Source organism: Scyliorhinus canicula, chromosome 12 (genome assembly GCF_902713615.1).
Source record: "Scyliorhinus canicula chromosome 12, sScyCan1.1, whole genome shotgun sequence".
NCBI lineage: Eukaryota > Metazoa > Chordata > Chondrichthyes > Carcharhiniformes > Scyliorhinidae > Scyliorhinus > Scyliorhinus canicula.
In genome coordinates, this window is record NC_052157.1 from 16,603,856 (window position 1) to 16,623,411 (window position 19,556).

Genomic DNA, 19,556 nt, shown 5'->3' on the forward strand with positions numbered 1-19,556 from the left:
CAAAATAACCCATAATAACTGTAACACCCCCCAGACCATATTGACGCATGTATCACATCCCCCCACCCCCCAACCCCAATGAACAACAAAAGAACTTAAAAATAAATTAAAATTAAATAAACAAACATAGTCATCGTCCCCCCCCCCCCCCCCCCCCCAGGTTGCTGCTGCTACTGTCCCCGTACCCTATCGTTGGACTGCCCCACAATGGGAAACCCCATTGATCGGCCGGCGTAACGGAGAATCCCACCCACGTGGTGAGGCAGAAATGTGGTGCGATGGAGCGGAGCATCCGCCCAACATATGTTACTGAGAGAAATAGAGGGAGATTAATTCTGCTTCTCACCTGTGTTGTACCAGGTGTTCTTGGTGGAAGAGTGCAGTGGGAACATCTAATTGTGCTGGAGCTGATATGGATGTGGTTACTGGTCCCATTCCTCAACTTAGTACACACACTCTTTTGCATTCGCAAAAGTCACCCAAAAAATGCAAGTCGGCACAAGATGCTGGGTTTACTATATTATCCCATATCACAATTCCAAAGTGAATATACTGAAATGAACATTTTAGTCATCAAAAATGCTATAGAAGGAACCCGACTTTCTTCCAGTGAAAAAGACTGAAACATCCTCACACAGGAAGAGACAACAGGAACACATCACATCGAATCTAAGGAGGAATTAATAAAACTGTTTTGAGGCCCAAGTTCCACAAGATTTTATTGAAACATTCAGAAACGTGAGAGTGATTTAGGGAGCCTGAGTTTCAACACTTACTCACTTATTCACACAGATAGCCCACAAACGCATCTGTCTAATTGAACAATACGAGAGGGAGGAGCAATAAAATTTATAGAGCAAAAAATGGGTTGCCAGTAAAAATGTGTAACCCTCATAAAACTGTCACATTTAAAAATTTTAAGCAAGGTTTCTTCAGCCCGGTTTCTCGCTGTGCAATGTAAATCTTTTTATTTTTTAATGTCGAAAAGAAAGGACATTTATAGAAAGAAATAATGATTGGGAATTGATTCCCGCACCCTGGAGTTCTATGCCTAGCTGGGAATGTTCAATGTTGGTTATCCTTTTTTAAGTATTGCAGCTGAGGGCACTTGAGTAGATACCTGATTAGTGCCTATTCTGGTGATGCTGAGTTTACAGAAGAAATGAGCAAGAAATGTGTGACAGGATAAGTGGCAAGAGGAGGCGATTTACTGAAAATTGCTCTGCACGTGTACCGCTTCTGTCATGTGTTCATTCACAGTGGTTTATTTTTCCCAGAAGCTCCTGAATCACTGACTGATGAGGGACGGAAAACTGACAATTTGATCGCCTCAGAATCTATAGCATTGCACCTCCCCCACCCCACCTCACCTGGAATAATAGATGTGTTTGGATGCCCCACCTTAGGAAAGATACAGAAATCTTGAAACATGCCCTGTTGCAATTCCCCAAGAGGAATGAATCCTTGAGGTGAAAGCGCTGAAGAACACTTACAGACTGAGAATACCTGGATTACATTTCTTAGGGCTGAGGATTTTAAAAGGTGATCTTTGGAGATGTTTAAAATAATGAAGGGAATTGAGGATAACTAGGGAATGACTTTAGCTGAGGCAATTCAGAATAAGGAGAAGATCTAATATCTTCAAATTGAAGCAAAGCTGATTAAGGCAAATGCAGAAAAGATTTATTCAGACAAAATGTTGTGAGAATGTGGCATATGCCACTCCAGGCCATAAATGCACAGCGAACTGAGATCTTTAAAAAGGAGGGGAATACTTACTTGGTAAGTAAGGATATTAAGGGATTTGAAGAACCCAAACAAAAGGCTGCCATCTCCTTTCGGCTTGCACTATCACCCCTTTGGACATTATATCTCCTGCCTTCCACCCTATCACAGATCTTCTCTTGTTCTCGCTGCCTCCTGCTTTTCCTTCCTCGGCTTCGCTTAAAACCTGTTATGGATCAAACTTTTTTCAGTCCAGATTAAAGGTCATGAACCTGAAATGTTAGTTCTGTTTCTGTCTCCCCAGGTCTGGCCTACTGAGTATTTCCAATATTTTCTGTTGGTATTAAAGACTAACAGAATGGCAGAGCATTCTTGAAGGGCTGAATGGTCAGTTCTGATTCCTATGCTCCTTGATCTCATATCCAGTCAGATCCGTGACAATTCAAAACCCTGCCTAGTCCCCTTTTATCTTTTATATTTTTACCTGCATGCTCTTTTTTTTTATTCCTGCCCATGAGGATTGTGGTGAATCAAAATGACAGATGGAATGAAAACTATTTGATGGATACCATAGTGCACTTGAACTGCGCCCTTTCATCTTTGGCCCTGTGGTGAAAGTTTAGCTTATGTAGAAAGCTAATAAGTGAAATCAATTTGGACAGTCTCGGTCTAGCTCTAATGACATCAGCACTATGCACAAACTGTCCACACAATACATAATTGGATAAAAAACCTGCAATACATTTGTTGTGATACTGATGCCCAAGGCTAAAGAACATTCAGCAGACAGGGAATGACAGGAGAGTTCATTTCAAATGCTCTTGCTAACCAATGTCTAACATCTGTTTTCTTCTAGAACAATGGTGCTCTTCAGCACTGGCAATAGGAAGAGGTCAACTCCAACTTAAGTCACAAGGGCACCCTCGGATAAACAAAGTGCTTAATGGACAATTCAAAAGCAGTTAGCTTTATAAACTGAACTGATGTGAATTTGGTATATTTTTTTGTGCAGTCCCTTTATTATTGCTGAGGTCAAGATCCCCAGTGTATTGCATCATCAAGTGTGAAAGAAAGGAAAGAATAAAAGGACATGCATTTAGATAGCATTCATTATGACCGTTGGTTGTCTCAAAGTGTTTTACAGCCAGTGAAATACTTTTTGAAGCGTTGTTGCTGATGTAATGCAGGAAGCATGGAAGCCAACTTGCACAAACAGCAATGTGACCAGCTAATCCGTTTTTGTGATGTTGATTGAGGGTTAAATATTGGTCACGACACTGGGCATAACTCCCCTACTCTTCTTCAAAACAGTGCAATGAGAGCTTTTATATTCACCAAAGAAGGACGATGGGGCCTGGGTTCAACATCTCATCCGAATGATTGCACCTCTGGCAGTGCAATGTTCCTTCAGAGCTTCAGTAAAGTGTCAGCCTTAATTTTTGCGCTCAAGCCCTGGAGTGAGACCTCAACCAGGATCGTTATAATTCAGAGACCAGTGAACCACAGTTGAAAGATGGGTTTCTGGGGGCTGGGGCACAGGGATTTATTGACACTAAGCTTGGATTTTAAAAGCTTCTAGATTTTAGAAGGGAAGGAAGATTGAGCGAATTAAGAAATTTCACAAATCTGAAGCCCTGGGAAACATTAGGAGGTGGTTGGGGAGATGGGGGCTTAGTGGTAATATCACTGGACTAGTCAGTAATCCAGAGACCCAGGGTAATGCTCTGGGGACATGGGTTCAAATCCTACAATGGCAGCTGATGGAATTTAAATTCAATTAATAAAATCTGCAATTGAAAACTGTAATGGTAGCCATGAAACTATCATCAATTGTCATTAAAAACTCATATGGTTCACTAATATCCTTTAGAGATTTAGATTGTTTACATAGATGATTTGGAGTTGGGGACCAAGGGTAATGTGTCCAAGTTTGCAGATGACACTAAGATGAGTGGTAAAGCGAAAAGTGCAGAGGATACTGGAAGTCTGCAGAGGGATTTGGATAGGTTAAGTGAATGGGCTAGGGTCTGGCAGATGGAATACAATGTTGACAAATGTGAGGTTATCCATTTTGGTAGGAATAACAGCAAACGGGATTATTATTTAAACAATAAAATATTAAAGCATGCCGTTGTGCAGAGAGACCTGGGTGTGCTAGTGCATGAGTCACAGAAAGTTGGTTTACAGGTGCAACAGGTGATTAAGAAGGCAAATGGAATTTTGTCCTTCATTGCTAGAGGGATGGAGTTTAAGACTAGGGAGGTTATGTTGCAATTGTATAAGATGTTAGTGAGGCTACACCTGGAGTATTGTGTTCAGTTTTAGTCTCCTTACTTGAGAAAGAACATACTGGCACTGGAGGGTGTGCAGAGGAGATTCACTAGGTTAATCCCAGATCTGAAGGGGTTGGATTATGAGGAGAGGTTGAGTAGACTGGGACTGTACTCGTTGGAATTTAGAAGGATGAGGGGGGATCTTATAGAAACATTTAAAATTATGAAGGGAATGATAGGATAGATGCGGGCAGGTTGTTTCCACTGGCGGGTGAAAGCAGAACTAGGGGACATAGCCTCATAATAAGGGGAAGTAGATTTAGGACAGAGCTCAGGAGGAACTTCTTCACCCACAGGGTTGTGAATCTATGGAATTCCTTGCCCAGTGAAGCAGTTGAGGCTCCTTCATTAAATGTTTTTAAGGTAAAGATAGATAGTTTTTTGAAGAATAAAGGGTTTAAGGGTTATGGTGTTCGGGCCTGAAAGTGGAGCTGAGTCCACAAAAGATCAGCCATGATCTCATTGAATGGCGGAGCAGGCTCGAGGGGCCAGATGGCCTACTCCTGCTCCTAGTTCTTATGTTCTTAGGGAATCCTTACCTGGTCTGGCTTACATGTGACTCCAGATCCACAGAAATGTGGTTAACTGTTAACTGCCCTCTGATACGGCCGAGCAAGCCTCTCGGTTCAAGGGAAATTAGGAATGGATAACAATGTTGGCCCTGTCAGAATGCCCATAATCCCATGAAAGAATAAAATAAATTGGTTTGGACCTCGAATTAGTTAAGCATGGTGCCAGCAGCACACAGATTATCTGTTGGGGCCTAACTAATTTCAGCTGGTACTGAGGCCCACAGGTAAGTCCAGGCAGCAACCTCCAGTTGTCCTTTGGAGGCAGGTAAAATAATCCTGCTCCTTCCATCTTCCCAGAGAAAGGTTTTGGGTCCTTTCTTCTTGAGCGGCCTCAGATGGTCCTTTCAAAGATTTTAGAATTCGAGATGGGCCTCCACCCTTCTACGTTTGTTATTGTTTTGCCAGTTCTGCACAAATAAAATGGGAGCAACAGTGTTGAATGTAGGCATGTATTAAGAGTAGGAGATAGCTTAATTTTAATACAAGGATGCAGCCAAGAGGAGCTACATGATGCGAGAGTCCAAGAAGCTGGAACGGCATTTGACTTACCATATTAATGGTCATAAATAATTTTATTGAATGCCATAGACAATTTCAGTCACAAATCAAATCAAATAAAGCCACGGCTCCACAGTCTTTCTACTGAAAATCAGTAGGGAGAATTGGGTTATAAGTTCAAGACTGGTGTTCGGCTACCAGCGAAGGTTTCTGGCTGATCTACCATTTTCCAAGTAGATTTTTCCCACACTCTAGCTTCAATCTTCTTTCAATCCTATCTCAGTTCAGTAGTCTTTCTTCCTTGTGACTGTAAGTAAAAGGAATATAATAGTTAGATTAGTTTGTTCTTTACCATTCCTTGAATGTGTTCTCTGCAGTTCCAAAAACTCAAAGAGTAGACATTGCATAATTTATCCTATAACAATGGCAACATTTTGATCAGGATAAATGAGTGTCAATAAATGCAGTTGGGCTTAATGTGATGACCTCTGACCCAGAAGCAGTCCAGTCAGGAAAATGTGTAAGTTCTTTAAAATACCTGTGAAATCTGTAACTGCTTTTCAGAAAGTTTGAAAAGTGTTTTTAAAAGTTTGTATGAACTGTAAAGGGATCAATTGTACTTTACTTGTATAATGTGATCTGTGACTTGGCACCCCTTGACTAGAAACCGTGTGGCTGGCAGACACAAAGGAGAAATGCAGACACAAAGGAGAGCTACAAGCTGGGGGTGAATGTGATCAGCGCACAGATGTAGACCCAAAGAGAAAGCAAACAGAGATAGAAAGAGCAACACGGAAGACTCTTGTGAGGAGAAGAAACAAATTACTCTCAGGAAGAGGTCAGTTTTTTCTGATGGGCAACAAAAAGAGACAGGAGCTTTTCTAGAAACTCTGCAAGCTGGCTAAAAAGGTCTAAAGCTTAGTGAATATCTCAGAAATGCTCAGGAGCTGGACATTTGCAGAGAAGCGGCCAAACCGTGGACTAGCTTTTTAGTGTATAAAAGATAAAAGCAAATTACTGCCGATGCTGGAATCTGAAACCAAAGAGAAAATGCTGCAAAATCTCAGCAGGTCTGGCAGCATCTGTAGGGAGAGAAAAGATATGGCATAATTGGTTGAAAAAATAATTCTTGAAAGCAACACCATTAGGGCTGTTGTGAACTGAGGGAGAGAGGGTTCATAAAAGTGAGGGGGAAAATGCTGGGAAATCTCAGCAAGTCTGGCAGCAGCTGTTGGGAGATAAAAGAGCTAACGTTTCGAATCCGATGACTCTTTGTCATCGGGCACGAAACGTTAGCTCTTTTTTCTCCCTGCAGATGCTGCCAGACTTGCTGAGATTTTCCAGCATTTTCCCTTTCGTTTCAGATTCCAGCATCCGCAGTAATTTGCTTTTATCCAGTGGTTCATAAAAGTGTTTTGCTGATGATAACTGCGAAACTTGATGGTGAAAACGGTTGTTGGATAGAACTCCTAACCTACCCTGAGTTAATAAAGAACAGCATGTTGTGGAACTGTATATGTACAAAATACCACGGGCGGGATTCTCTGACCCCCCGCCGTGTCGGAGAATCGCCCGGGACCAGTGTCAATCCCGCCCCCGCCGTGTCCCGAATTCTCCGCCACCCAAGATTCGGCGGGCTGGGAATCACGCCGGTCGGCGGGCTCCCCGCGGCGATTCTCCGGCCCACAATGGGCCGAAGTCCCACCGTTGACAAGCCTAAACCACCTAACGAACCGGCGGGATTGGCGGCGCAGATGGGCCTGGAGGGGGGGGCTGCGGGGCAATCTGGCCCCGCGGGGTGCCCCAACATTGGCCTGACCCGCCAATCGGAGCCCACCGATCGGCGGGCGGGCCTGTGCCGTGGGGGCACTCTTTTTCTTCTGCCTTCGCCATGGTCTTCACCATGGCAGAGGCGGAAGAGACCCCCTCCCCTGCGCATGCGCCGGAATGACGCCAGCAGCCACTGATGCTCCGGAGCATGTGCGGACTTACGCCGGCCGGCGAAGTCCTTTCGGCCCGGCTGGCGTGGTGCCAAAGGCCGTTCACGCCAGCCAGCGGAGCGGGAACCACTCCGGCGTTGGCCTAGCCCCTCAATGTGAGGGACTTGACCCCTAAAGGTGCGGAGACTTCGCACCTTTGGGGCAGCCAGACGCCGGAGTGGTTCACGCCACTCCAACGCGCCGGGATCCCCCGCCCCGCTGGGTAGGGGAGAATCCCGGCCCACAAGCATGCAGAGAGTGAAACAAATCCTTGCAGTTGCATAAGATGCATCTGTTCTGCACCTATTATTTAAAGTGAAATTTACCTTTTTATTTAAAGTGTCATTCGCCCTGTGTAATTCCCATTGGTTCTCATTTGTGGTTAAAAGATGAATCTTGTTGGGAATTTGAGGGGTCATTCGATAAATTTGATTATTTTGGCTTACGGTTCACCACAGGGTAACGCCAAGTAAGCTACAGTCCCACTCCTTTTAGTATTTAATTGTCTTTCCTGACATTTTGAAAGGTGTTGCGTAAATGTGAATTCTTCATCTTTGCGCAGTATAGAAAATTGGTTCTCCCTCAATCACCACTCGCTATATTGATCCATGAGACATCACTCAATCACCCATACTCCGCCATTCCTGAAAGGAGCCGTGACGTTGTGGGAATAAATAAACCTGAACTCTGAAAAGCTGAAATCAAGCCAGAAAATACTGGAAGGAAGTCAGCAGGTGCTGACAGGAAGAGATAAATCAATGTTTCAGCTGGAGCATTATCACACCTGGAATGTTTAGACAGGAAAAACCTCTTTATTGGGTTGGCTGATACCAGGGGACGACACCAGGTAGAGGATATGAATACACAGTTGTTAATTAGCATTTGATAGAGCTAGCTAATGTGCTACCTCTAGTAATGATATTACCTACATGTAAGTGGAGTTTAAAATTGATGGAAATGAGGTTGAGGTATGTTGGACAGTGAGGGATAAAACATTTTGGTCAATCTATGAAAAGTTTGAAAGATAAAGGGTGAGTAAAACGGTGTTGTGACTGATTCGAGGGTTGAAACTTGATAGTGAGAGGGTTCTGCTGGTTGATTTTAAAAGGAAGCCTGTAGAATTATATGATCATCACTTTCCTTGCTTGTTCAGCAGATGGCACACTCTGTGTAAAATAGCAGCACTAACTGTACTGTGCAGCAGGCAATGTGAAGCACCTCGCAGCTCACATTGTGGTGAAACTCAGGGCACAACATTATGCTAACACATGCCCCCAGTTGTGTCGATAGCACATAAGTACGATATGTTAGTGCAAAGAAGTGATTCCTGATCTGTGCCGATCTATACTTGGCCACCAGCACGTGTACCCCCATTAGGTCTCTGTTAGAGAAGGAGAGAAAGGAAAAATCAGCCAAGGTTTCTGTTACTGAAACGAAAATTGCTTATTGTCACAAGTAGGCTTCAAATGAAGTTACTGTGAAAAGTCCCTCGTTGCCACATTAAGGTGCCTGTTCAGGGAGGCTGGTACGGGAATTAAACTGTGCTGCTGGCCTGCCTTGGTCTGCTTTAAAAGCCAGCTCTTTAGCCCTGTGCTAAATCAGCCCCTGATCGTAGCCCAACGGCCTTTGAAGGGAGGTCTGGCTGTGAGGCCATCAAGTGAGAACAGGACCAGTCTCAGGTGGCCTGCTAACACAGATACTGAATGGGGTCAGCACGATGGTGCAGTGGCTAGCACAGCTGCCTCACTGCACCGAGGTCCTAGGTTTGATCCCAGCTCTGGGTCACTGTCCGTGTAGAGTTTGCACATTCTCACCGTGTTTGCATGGGTTTTGCCCCCACAACCCAAAAGCAGGCCCCTTAATTGGAAAAAATTAATTGGATACTCTAAATTTAAAAAAACCCACAGATACTGAATGGTGACCAGCACCCATAGTATCTGAACTGTGGTCTATGCCTTCAGGAGAGGAATAAAGAAAATTGGGCATGGGGGTTTAGAGGAGGAGGGGAGGGGGGTGCGAGGCAGGGTTTCAGGGAAATACTTGATTTTAAAAATTGTATGTTTTTCTGTTGGGAGTCTTAAGTTTAAATCATGGGCAAAATAGAATGTGCAGGTTTGTATTTAATTGACAGGGACAAGTTCAAAGGGGTTAGGTGTGTGGGGAACTTGTGGTATGAGCTTTACGTTTGTGTCACTTAGAAGCATGATATGCTTATCCTCTGAGTGAGGGAATCGTGGTATCCTTCAATTGAACTTCATTGGTGCAAATTTTGGATTTGTGGGGCTGAGGCATAGAGAAGCAAAATTGTGTTTCTTCAGTAAATAATCAGACCAATAACTGGCATCTATTTATAGAAGGAGAAAAATAAAAGGAAAATTAGGTAACTAAATGTACGTGGATCATTGTGGCGGTGCTTGATCAGTGCTGCGGTTGGTTGGCTTAATTCCAGGAGGGAACAAAAAAGGGAAAGATTGAGAAACGTGAGCAAAATCAGACTTTTGTTCTTTTAAATCACGATTCGAGTCGTTGAAGTTGATTGTGATCATCTTCTAATCTCTGGGTTTTGATGGGTGCTTATGGGTTGCTGGGGGGGGGGTTCAGAAATTTTAATGTGGAAGCTTCCCTTTTGTTTTAGCTGCTTTGCTAATAAGCAATGATGAGAAATATCTACCGTTTATTGTAAAAACCTCAGACCGGAAAAAAACAATAAAGCAACAAAAAAAAATGTACTTTCAATTTGTCAGGCGTTGAATGCAGCAGCCATTTCGAGGATGCCTATTGAGGCTCTTTATTCCCATCCTGCCGCCATCTCTCCCACCCCTAACCATGCGTTTCTCCCTCCCCCCCCCCCCCCCCTCCCCTCCCCAACTCCCTCCACAAACATTCAACATTGGCTGGGCCTACGTGACTGGTCCATACCATAAATAACTGGGCTTTTTGTTTGAGATTTCAGACACTGTCTCCTTCCCCACATTGTACTCGTTCGATTTGTTACGTTCAACACAACCAGAAGCTGTAGTGCTGCTCAGGCTGAATTTGAAGAATATTCTACACTAATCAGCTAACCGTGGTGTAAAATTTAACACACCACGTCCTGTATCCCGTTAAGCAGCAATGGGGCCCAGGCATCCTTGGCTAACTTAACAAAGTTCTATGCATGATTATAATACATTTGTGATTCCATTACTGATTGTCTATGTGGAAAGGTCTGTCTTAAAGGAACACACCTTCCTTGCTGTCTTAAAGGAACATACCCTCCTTGCTGTCTTAAAGGAACATACCCTTCTTGCAAAAGAAAATGTATCAGACATTTCCAATGGAGGCCGTGATGTAAATTGTGTTCGAATGAAATACTCATGCCCAGCTTTTACACCTTTGTGCAAAATGAAAACCACCAAAGTTCAAGATAGGATCAAAATAACAGCTGTACAACACTGACAGCACAAATGGTCAGGAAAGCAATATGGGTTCGCGCCCTCAAGGCCATTTTGTGTCAAAGGTTAAGACTCATCACACCGTCTCCTCCTCTCATCCTTCCAGAATTTCAAGAGTGTAACTGCTCTCTTCCCTCTCATCCCTTCTTTGGGTAACTTTTTAAAACATCTGTTAATCATCGACTAATCATGACACCCTGATTTACCGCAGCTTTCCATCTACTCTTTTCAACCTTCATGGCATCCTGCATGGGTAAGGTACTGCCTTACTGCTTCACCTGGGGAAAATGTCCACAACCACCCATTTTGAATAAACCTTTACGTTTTGTAAATAATGAACAGAATATACTTCTGATCATGCTCTTTAGGTTTTCAGCATAATCTGTGCTGGACAGTAACAACTGCTGCACAGCATTGTAACAATAAGTGAAAGTGTAAAGGAATTCACTTTGACAGGTGCTTTATGAATGCAACTTCATTCCTCCTGCCATATTGTCTGCACAATACATTGTGGGAATGCAATACATACCAGTCACCTTCCGGTGTCTCCTCTAAATAAGCATTCTTCATGTGCAAGCTTACACGGGGTGGCGACAGGTTACGCAACCACAGCAGAACATCAGGTGAGCTGCTTCTGAAACACACACACACACAGTCCTGGCTGATTACAGTGGCCACCTGTATCATCCCCACTCGCCATATGAAATGGACTGACAGAGAGCAGATCGGGGTTCAAACCTGTGAGCTCCTTGAATGCTGCTTTCTAACTCTGTTAGAAATATAAACAGGAAATGCTGAGTAAACTCTATTATAATTCTGATATGAGTTTGTAATTGCACTGAACTGCGTGAAAGTAGTGGGGAGTGAGTTGCTGACAGTAATGTTTGATACAAATTTATATTTGCAGAGTGAGATCGATATGATTCTGATGTGGGCATTGGGTGGCGGGGGGGGAGAGCAAAATGGAGAATGGAATATTCCGGACTCCTGTGTCCTTCTCACCTCAGGAGATCAGATGGTTGTAAAAACTGACAGGGAATCTCCGAGCTTTTAATAATCACTTTTTAAAATTATACATCTAAAGGGGCAAATAGTATTCGGTTGATCATGGCCCTGGGTGGTATTAGCTGATCCCTGCCTTAGGCAATGCCTGGAGAACTGCAATGCTCCGCGATATGCTTGAGCCATGTGGAGGAAACAAAACAAAAATAAAAATCAGCCAGGTTTCTAGTTCTATCTTTTCACTGAATCGGGCTTGGGAAACACAGGTGCAGGATCTTTGGGGAGGACAGAAGCATTGATGGTTTCCACGGTAGAAGAGGCTGCCAACAGTCAATGTCCAACTTGATGTGTGGAGAACAACAGTGTGGGTGACACATACAGGTGGTGGTGGTGTGTGGGACGGGAGGGGGGGGGGGTGGGTGGATAGTAAGGCATCAGTTGGGTGCAGGGGACAATTAACCTTTGGCCTGGGTTGTTATCACCTGCAGCAGGCCAGGAGGGAGGGAGAGAGGAAAACACAGGTGGAGAGAGAAAGAACCAAACTTCCCATCAGCTGGTTGAATCTGAAATGAACTAAAGGAGATTTGCAGAGAAAGCAAAGTGGGGGTTTTTTGTGTCTTTAAAAAGCTGCTTTGAAACAATAGGTTTAATGCAGTCAATATCAGCCAGTCCCTCACAGTAAAAACACTCCAGTACATTTCAACAACCTTGGAATTTGATTAGTAACGGGGGTGTAGTGGTGGTGGGGGGTGGGGGGTATCAAACACTATTTAATTAGAAGGCAGTTTATTTAAATCAGTCTCGGAAGCGGGTGAAATGTGAATGTCTTGGGTGAAGAGAAGAGGGAAGGAGTGGGGAGTGGGGGGGGGGGGGGGGGGGGATTGAAAAGACCCTGACAAGGGCCGTTTGTTGTGCTTTTCTATATTTCCTTCAACGCAAACGTTTAGTGAGGCTGCAGTGAATGTCATTAACAGTGCTTTAATTGCGGAGTTGGAGAGGTTGCTTAGAAAGGAGTGATTGTTTGTGACAGCCTGGGTGCTGACATATGCACTTGGTATGTCCTGACTACCGACGTCACCTCATTATTAAGATTTCCCTGATGCTTCCTCCGACTGCTCGAAATCTCAGAGGGGGAAAAAATGTGCACTTAAAAAAAAAAATCCCTATTTTGGTTTTCTTGTCACTTTTTCTATCCCTCCCTCCCAGGGGTCTGCGCTCACTGCTGGAAGAGAGACCATCAAAAACGTGAAGAGAAAAATAGATGTTCCCCTCCCTCTTATTTGTGACTGGTCCACTCCCATCTTCCCTCTGACCGCACCCCCTCCACCCTGTGCACAGTCCGCTTCTGGAGCCTCAGGTTAGCCTTGGGCACCTTCCTGCCAGGGGCCCCCGGCAGTGAGTGTCAGCCTTCCTTGCAGCTCCTGCCCTCATCCCAAGATCCACACGCTGGGCACCACATTTCAGGATGGACTCTCTGGAGTTTTTTGTCACCTCCCCCCCCCCCCCCCCCACTCCCCAGCAAGTCAGTTGTACAGAGAGTTGGAAGTTGCATTTGTCGAGCGCCTTTTATGACCCCCCCCCCCCCCCCCCCTTGCCAGACGCGGCAAAGTGCTGCACAGCCAATGCAGTGCATTCGAAACAAAAGCATAAAATGCTGGACAATCTCTGCAGGCCTGACAGCGTCGTGGACAGAGAAGGCAGCTCACCTTTGGAGTCTAGGTGACTTTGTCAAAGCTGCAAAGTACTTTTGAAATGTTGTAACTGAGCAATGACAGGCCTACGTCATCATCCTGTGAAAAGCCCCTAGTCTCCACATTCCGGTGCCTGTTCAGGTACACAGAGAGAGAATTCAGAATGTCCAATTCACCTACAAAGCACGTCTTTCAGGACTTGTGGGTGGAAACCGGAGCACCCAGAGGAAACCCACACAGATACGCGGGGAACGTATAGACTCCGCACAGTGACCCAAGCCGGGAATCGAACCTGGGACCCTGGCGCTGTGAAGCAACAGCCCTAACCACTGTGCTACCCTATGTGCCGGTTAGGTGGATTGGCCATGCTAAATTGCCCATTAGTGTCCAAAGGTTAGGTGGGGTTACTGGGATAGGGTGTGTGGGGGGGGGGGGGGGGGGGGGGGATTAGGGGGTGTGTGGGGGGATAGGGCCTGGGTTGGGTGCTCTTTCAGAGGATTGGTGAAAACTCTATGGGCCAGGTGGCCTCCTTGTGCACTGTAGTGATTCTATCCTATGATCTCATCAGCACCCCCCAACCACGTGAATGATGAATGTTGAGACATGTGCAGTTGAATGAGCAAAATGCACAAACCTTGTTTCATTCAGTATAAATAAGGTGGGGGAGAAAAACCTGTTCAGTGGGTGGAGTTGATCCTCTCCATTATTCCTGCGCCCAACACCTCGTTAGATATTAATCCTTAAAATTTGAGCTTTGCCCATTGAACAACCCATAATTATCAAACAACACCTTGAAGTGAATACTAGAGGTGGGTTTAATGTGGAACCAAGCATTCTTTTTTTTAACCCTTTCCTTGAGCTCCAAAGGGGTTTATAAAGATGTACTGTGCTGCTTTCTATCCACTGACCTGCGGTTTCAAAGCTTTGATGTGGAGATGCCGGCGTTGGACTGGGGTGAGCACAGTAAGAAGTCTAATAGGTTTGTTTCAAACACTAGTTTTCGGAGCACTGCTCCTTCCTTAGGTGAATGAAGAGGTATGTTCCAGAAACATATATATTTTTTATTTTTTTATTTTTTTTTAATAAACAATTTTATTGAGGTAGTTTTTGGCTTTATAAACAGTTACAGACATCATCAGAAAGGAAGCAAAAAAGGCAAAAATGTGCAAACATCCACGTTCTTTCAATACTTCCACCGTAACATATTGCACAAGCCCGCTCCCCTCCCACCGGTACTACCCGCCATATTTTCCCTCCTACTCTACTCTAACCCCCCCCCCCCTGCTGACGCTCACTCTCCCGCAAAGAAGTCAATAAATGGTTGCCACCTCCGGGTGAACCCCTGCACAGAACCCCTCAAGGCGAACTTGATTTTTTCCATCCCCAGGAAACTCGACATGTCCGCAAGCCACCCCTCCGTCTTCGGGGGCTTTGAGTCCCTCCACGCCAATAGTATTCGTCGCCGGGCTATCAGGGAAGCAAAGGCCAGCACATCGGCCTCTTTCTCCCCCTGGACGCCCGGGTCTTCCGAAACCCCAAAAATTGCCACCCCTGGGCTCATCACCACCCTTGTTTTTAGCACCTGGGACATGACCCCCGCAAATCCTTCCCAGTACCCCCTCAGCTCAGGGCATGCCCAAAACATGTGAACATGGTTCGCTGGTCCTCCCGCGCACCTAGCGCATTTGTCCTCTATCCCGAAAAATTTGCTCATCCGAGCCACCGTCATATGGGCCCGGTGAACGACCTTAAATTGGATCAGCCCGAGCCTAGCACATGTCGCGGTCGAGTTTACCCTACTCAGGGCCTCTGCCCACAGCCCATCCTCCATTTCCCCGCCTAGCTCCTCCTCCCATTTAAGTTTCAGTTCCTCTGTCTGGGACCCTTCCTCCCTCATGAGCACCTTATAAATACCCGAGACTCTACCCTCCCCTTCATCCCTCCCAGAGACTATTCTGTCTAGGATCCCCATTGGCGGGAGGCGCGGGAAAGATGGGACCTGTCTACGAACAAAGTCCCGCAACTGTAGGTATCTAAAATCATTTCCCCTTACCACCCCAAATTTCTCCTCGAAGCTCCTCAAACTCGCGAAGCTCCCTTCCAGGAACATATCACCCACCCTTCCCGCCCCTGCTCGCCGCCATACTCGGAACCCCCCATCCATACTGCCGGGGGCAAACCGATGGTTGTCGCAGATTGGCGCCCAGACAGACGCCCCCATCTCCCCCACATGCCTCCTCCACTGGCCCCATATCCGCAGGGTCGCCACCACTACCGGGCTGGTGGTGTACTTGGCCGGCGGCAGCGGTAGAGGAGCCGTGACCAGGGCTTCCAAACTGGAGCCCCTGCACGAAGCCGCCTCCACCCGCTCCCAAATAGACCCCGTACCTACCATCCACTTCCTTATCATAGCGATGTTGGCCGCCCAGTAATAATTGACCAGACTCGGCAAAGCCAGCCCTCCCTCGCTGCGGTTCCTCTCCAACATCGCCTTCTTTACCCGCGGAGACTTTCCCGCCCAGACAAAGCTCATGATCAGCCCGTTAACTCTTTTGAAGAAGGACTGTGGGATAAAGATCGGGAGGCACTGAAAAATAAACAAAAATCGAGGGAGGATTGTCATCTTTACAGTCTGCACCCTCCCTGCCAGCGACAGCGGGAGTGCATCCCATCTCCGAAACTCTCCCTTCATTTGCTCCACCACCCTGGCCAAATTTAACTTATGCAGCCTGCCCCAGTCTCGTGCCACCTGGATTCCCAAATACCGGAAATTTTCCTCAACCAGCCTAAACGGTAGCCCTCTCAATCTGTTCTCCTGGCCCCTTGCCTGGACCACAAACATTTCACTCTTGACCGTATTTAATTTGTATCCTGAAAACTGGCCGAACTCCCTCAGCATTCCCAGTATAGTTCCCATCCTGGCCACTGGGTCCGACACGTACAGGAGCAGGTCGTCTGCATAAAGAGAAACCCTGTGTTCAACCCCGCCCCTCACCATCCCCTTCCAACCCTCTGCGGCTCTCAGCGCCATCGCCAGCGGCTCTATGGCCAGCGCAAACAGCAGCGGGGAGAGCGGGCAGCCCTGCCTGGTCCCTCGGTACAACCTAAAGTACTCCGACACTTCTCTGTTAGTCCTGACGCTGGCCCTCGGGGCCTGATATAATAATTTGATCCAATCCACCAATCCCTCCCCGAACCCAAACCGTCCGAGCACCTCCCATAGATAGTCCCACTCTACCCGGTCAAAGGCCTTCTCGGCGTCCATTGCCACCACTACCTCCACATCTCTACCCGCCGGGGGCATCATTATCACGTTGAGCAATCTCCTCAGATTGGCCGCCAGCTGCCGACCTTTAACGAACCCAGTTTGATCCTCCCCAATCACCTCCGGTACACAGTCCTCCATTCTCCCCGCCAGTACCTTTGCCAGGAGCTTGGCGTCTACATTAATCAGGGAGATTGGCCTGTAGGACCCGCACACCTCCGGGTCTTTACCCCGCTTCAATATCAGAGATATGGTGGCTTGTGACATTGTCGGCGGCAGGGTCCCTCTGTCCCTTGCCTCATTGAAAACCCTCGCCAAGACCGGGCCCACCAGCTCAGAGAACTTCCTATAAAACTCTACTGGGTATCCATCCGGCCCCGGGGACTTCCCCGACTGCATGGCCTTTAGGCCCCCCAATACCTCCTCTACTCTAATCGGGGCGCCCAGCTCTTCCACTTGCCCCCCCCCAACTGTTGGGAATGTTAACCCGTCCAGAAACCTTTTCATCCCCTCCGGTTCTTCCGGCGGCTCCGAAGTATACAGCTTACAATAGAAGTCCCGGAATACCCTATTCAATTCTGCCGGATCCTCCACTTTGCGCCCCCCCTCGTCCCTCACTCTACCTATTTCCCTGGCCGCCTCCCTCCTCCTGAGTTGCTGCGCTAACAGTCTGCTAGCCTTTTCCCCATACTCGTACACCACTCCCCTCGCCTTCCTAAGCTGTTCCACGGCCCTGCTCGTGGATAGTGCCCCCAGTTCCGCCTGTAGCCTCCGCCTTTCCCTGAGTAAAACCTCCCCCGGGGACTCCGCGTGCTCTTCATCTATCCGGCCCATTTCCCTGACCAATCTATCCATCTCTGCCCGGTCTGCCTTGGCTTTGTGGGCCCCAATTGAAATCAGCTCCCCCCGAACTACTGCCTTTAGCGCCTCCCACACGGTCGCCGCTGAGACCTCCCCAGTGTCATTCACCTGCAGGTAATTTTTTATACATTTCCGAAGCCTCTCGCAGATCCCCTCCTCCGACAGCAGTCCCACATCTAGCCTCCATTGCGGGCGTTGATAACTCGCTCCCCCGAACTGCAGGTCCACCCAATGCGGGGCATGGTCTGAAATGGTAATTGCTGAGTATTCCGTGTTCTTTACCTCCCCCATACAGTCCCTGCTTATTACAAAGAAATCTATCCTGGAATATACTTTATGGACGTGCGAGTAAAACGAGTAGCCCCTTCCTGTTGGCTGTCCCTCTCTCCAGGGGTCCACTGCCCCCATTTGCCCCATAAACCCTTTCAGCTCCCTTGCCATTGCTGAGAGTCTACCCGTTCTGGGACCCGACCGATCCAAAGTCGGGTCAAGGACCATGTTAAAGTCCCCTCCCATTATTAGCTTGCGAGAATCCAAGTCCGGGATCTTCCCCAGCACTCTTTTAATAAAGTCCACATCATCCCAGTTCGGGGCATATATATTCACCAGCACCACCCTTCTCCCCTCCAGTCTGCCCCGTACCATCAGGTATCTGCCCCCCCTGTCTGCAGACAGAAACATATATATAGACAAATTCAAAGATGCAAGACAATGCTTAGAATGCGAGCATTTGCAGGGAATTAAGTCTTTACAGATCCAGAGATAGGGGTAACCCCAGGTTAAAGAGGTGTGAATTGTCTCAAGCCAGGACAGTTGGTAGGATTTCGCAAGCCCACGCCAGATGGTGGCGGATGAATGTAATGCAACATGAATCCCAGGTCCCGGTTGAGGCCGCACTCATATGTGCGGAACTTGGCTATAAGTTTCTGCTCGGTGATTCTGTGTTGTCGCGCGTCCTGAAGGTTGCCTTGGAGAACGCTTACCCAGAGATCAGAGGCTAAATGCCCTTGACTGCTGATGTGTTCCCCGACTGGAAGGGAATATTCCTGCCTTGTGATTGTTGTGCAATGTCCGTTCATTCGTTGTCGCAGCGTCTGCATGGTCTCGCAAATGTACCACGCTTCGGGACGTCCTTTCCTGCAGCGTATAAGGTAGACGACGTTGGCCGAGTTGCACGGGTATGTACCGCGTACCTGGTGCTTGGTGTTCTCACGTGTAATGGTGGTATCCATGTCGATGATCTGGACATCTTGCAGACATTGCCATGGCAGGGTTGTGTGGTGTCGTGGTCGCTGTTCTGAAGGCTGGGTAGTTTGCTGCAAACAATGGATTGTTTGAGGTTGCTCAGATGTTTGAAGGCAAGTAGTGGGGGTGTGGGGATGACCTTGGCAAGATGTTCATCTTCATCGATGACGTGTTGAAGGCTGCGAAGATGATGGCTGGACGACGATGTGTACTCTGTCAGTTGTGTCCCATGTTTGTCTTCTGAGGAAGTCGGTGCGGTTTTTTGCTCTGGCGCGTTGGAACTATCGATCGATGAGTCGAGCGCCATATCCCGTTCGTAAGAGGGCATCTTTCAGCATCTGTAGCTTAACACATGGACCTGGATTCACATCCAGATTGCTGGGAGCAAACAGCTCTCTGAATTGGCTACATGGGATTGGATCATTTCAATCCACCTCCTCGTTGGCATGAGTAATATTTCTAAATCGATTAAAGTGGCTACAGAATGATTTGGTGGGAAATACTCTCCATAGGGCATTCTTTGGCTCCCTCCGAGCAGCAAAATCGGGAGCAAAGTAACAGAGCTTATGGGCCCGGGAATGCTGGATGGAGCAGCTTTATCCTAAAACTAACCAATCTGCACTTAAATTGTGAGTTAGCACAGTTGCTTCACAGCTCCAGGGTCCCAGGTTCGATTCCAACTGGGTCACTGTGCAGAGTCTGCATGCTCTCCCCGTGTCTGCATGGGTTTCCTCCGGGTGCTCCGGTTTCCTCCCACAGTCCAAAGGTGTGCAGGTTAGGTGGATTGGCCATGCTAAATGACTCCTAGTGTCCAAAAAGGTTAAGTGGGGTTACTGGGTTATGGGAATAGGGTAGATACGTGGGCTTGAGTAGGTTGCTCTTTGTAAGAGCTGGTGCAGACTCGATGGGCCGAATGGTCTCCTTCTGCACTGATGAACCATCAATCGAACG

At 47.1% G+C, this 19,556-nt stretch overlaps 1 long non-coding RNA gene across 1 annotated transcript in view; it reads right to left on the reverse strand.

Moving 5' to 3' along the window:
* Positions 1-5,169: 5,169 nt before the first annotated feature.
* Positions 5,170-19,556, reverse strand: part of LOC119975130 — a 242,587-nt gene continuing 228,200 nt past the window's right edge. The window contains exons 3-4 of the long non-coding RNA XR_005462662.1: positions 11,071-11,175; positions 5,170-5,435 (exon numbers count right to left, since the gene is read on the reverse strand). This is a non-coding gene — a long non-coding RNA (uncharacterized LOC119975130). The remainder of the gene's footprint in view (positions 5,436-11,070; positions 11,176-19,556) is intronic.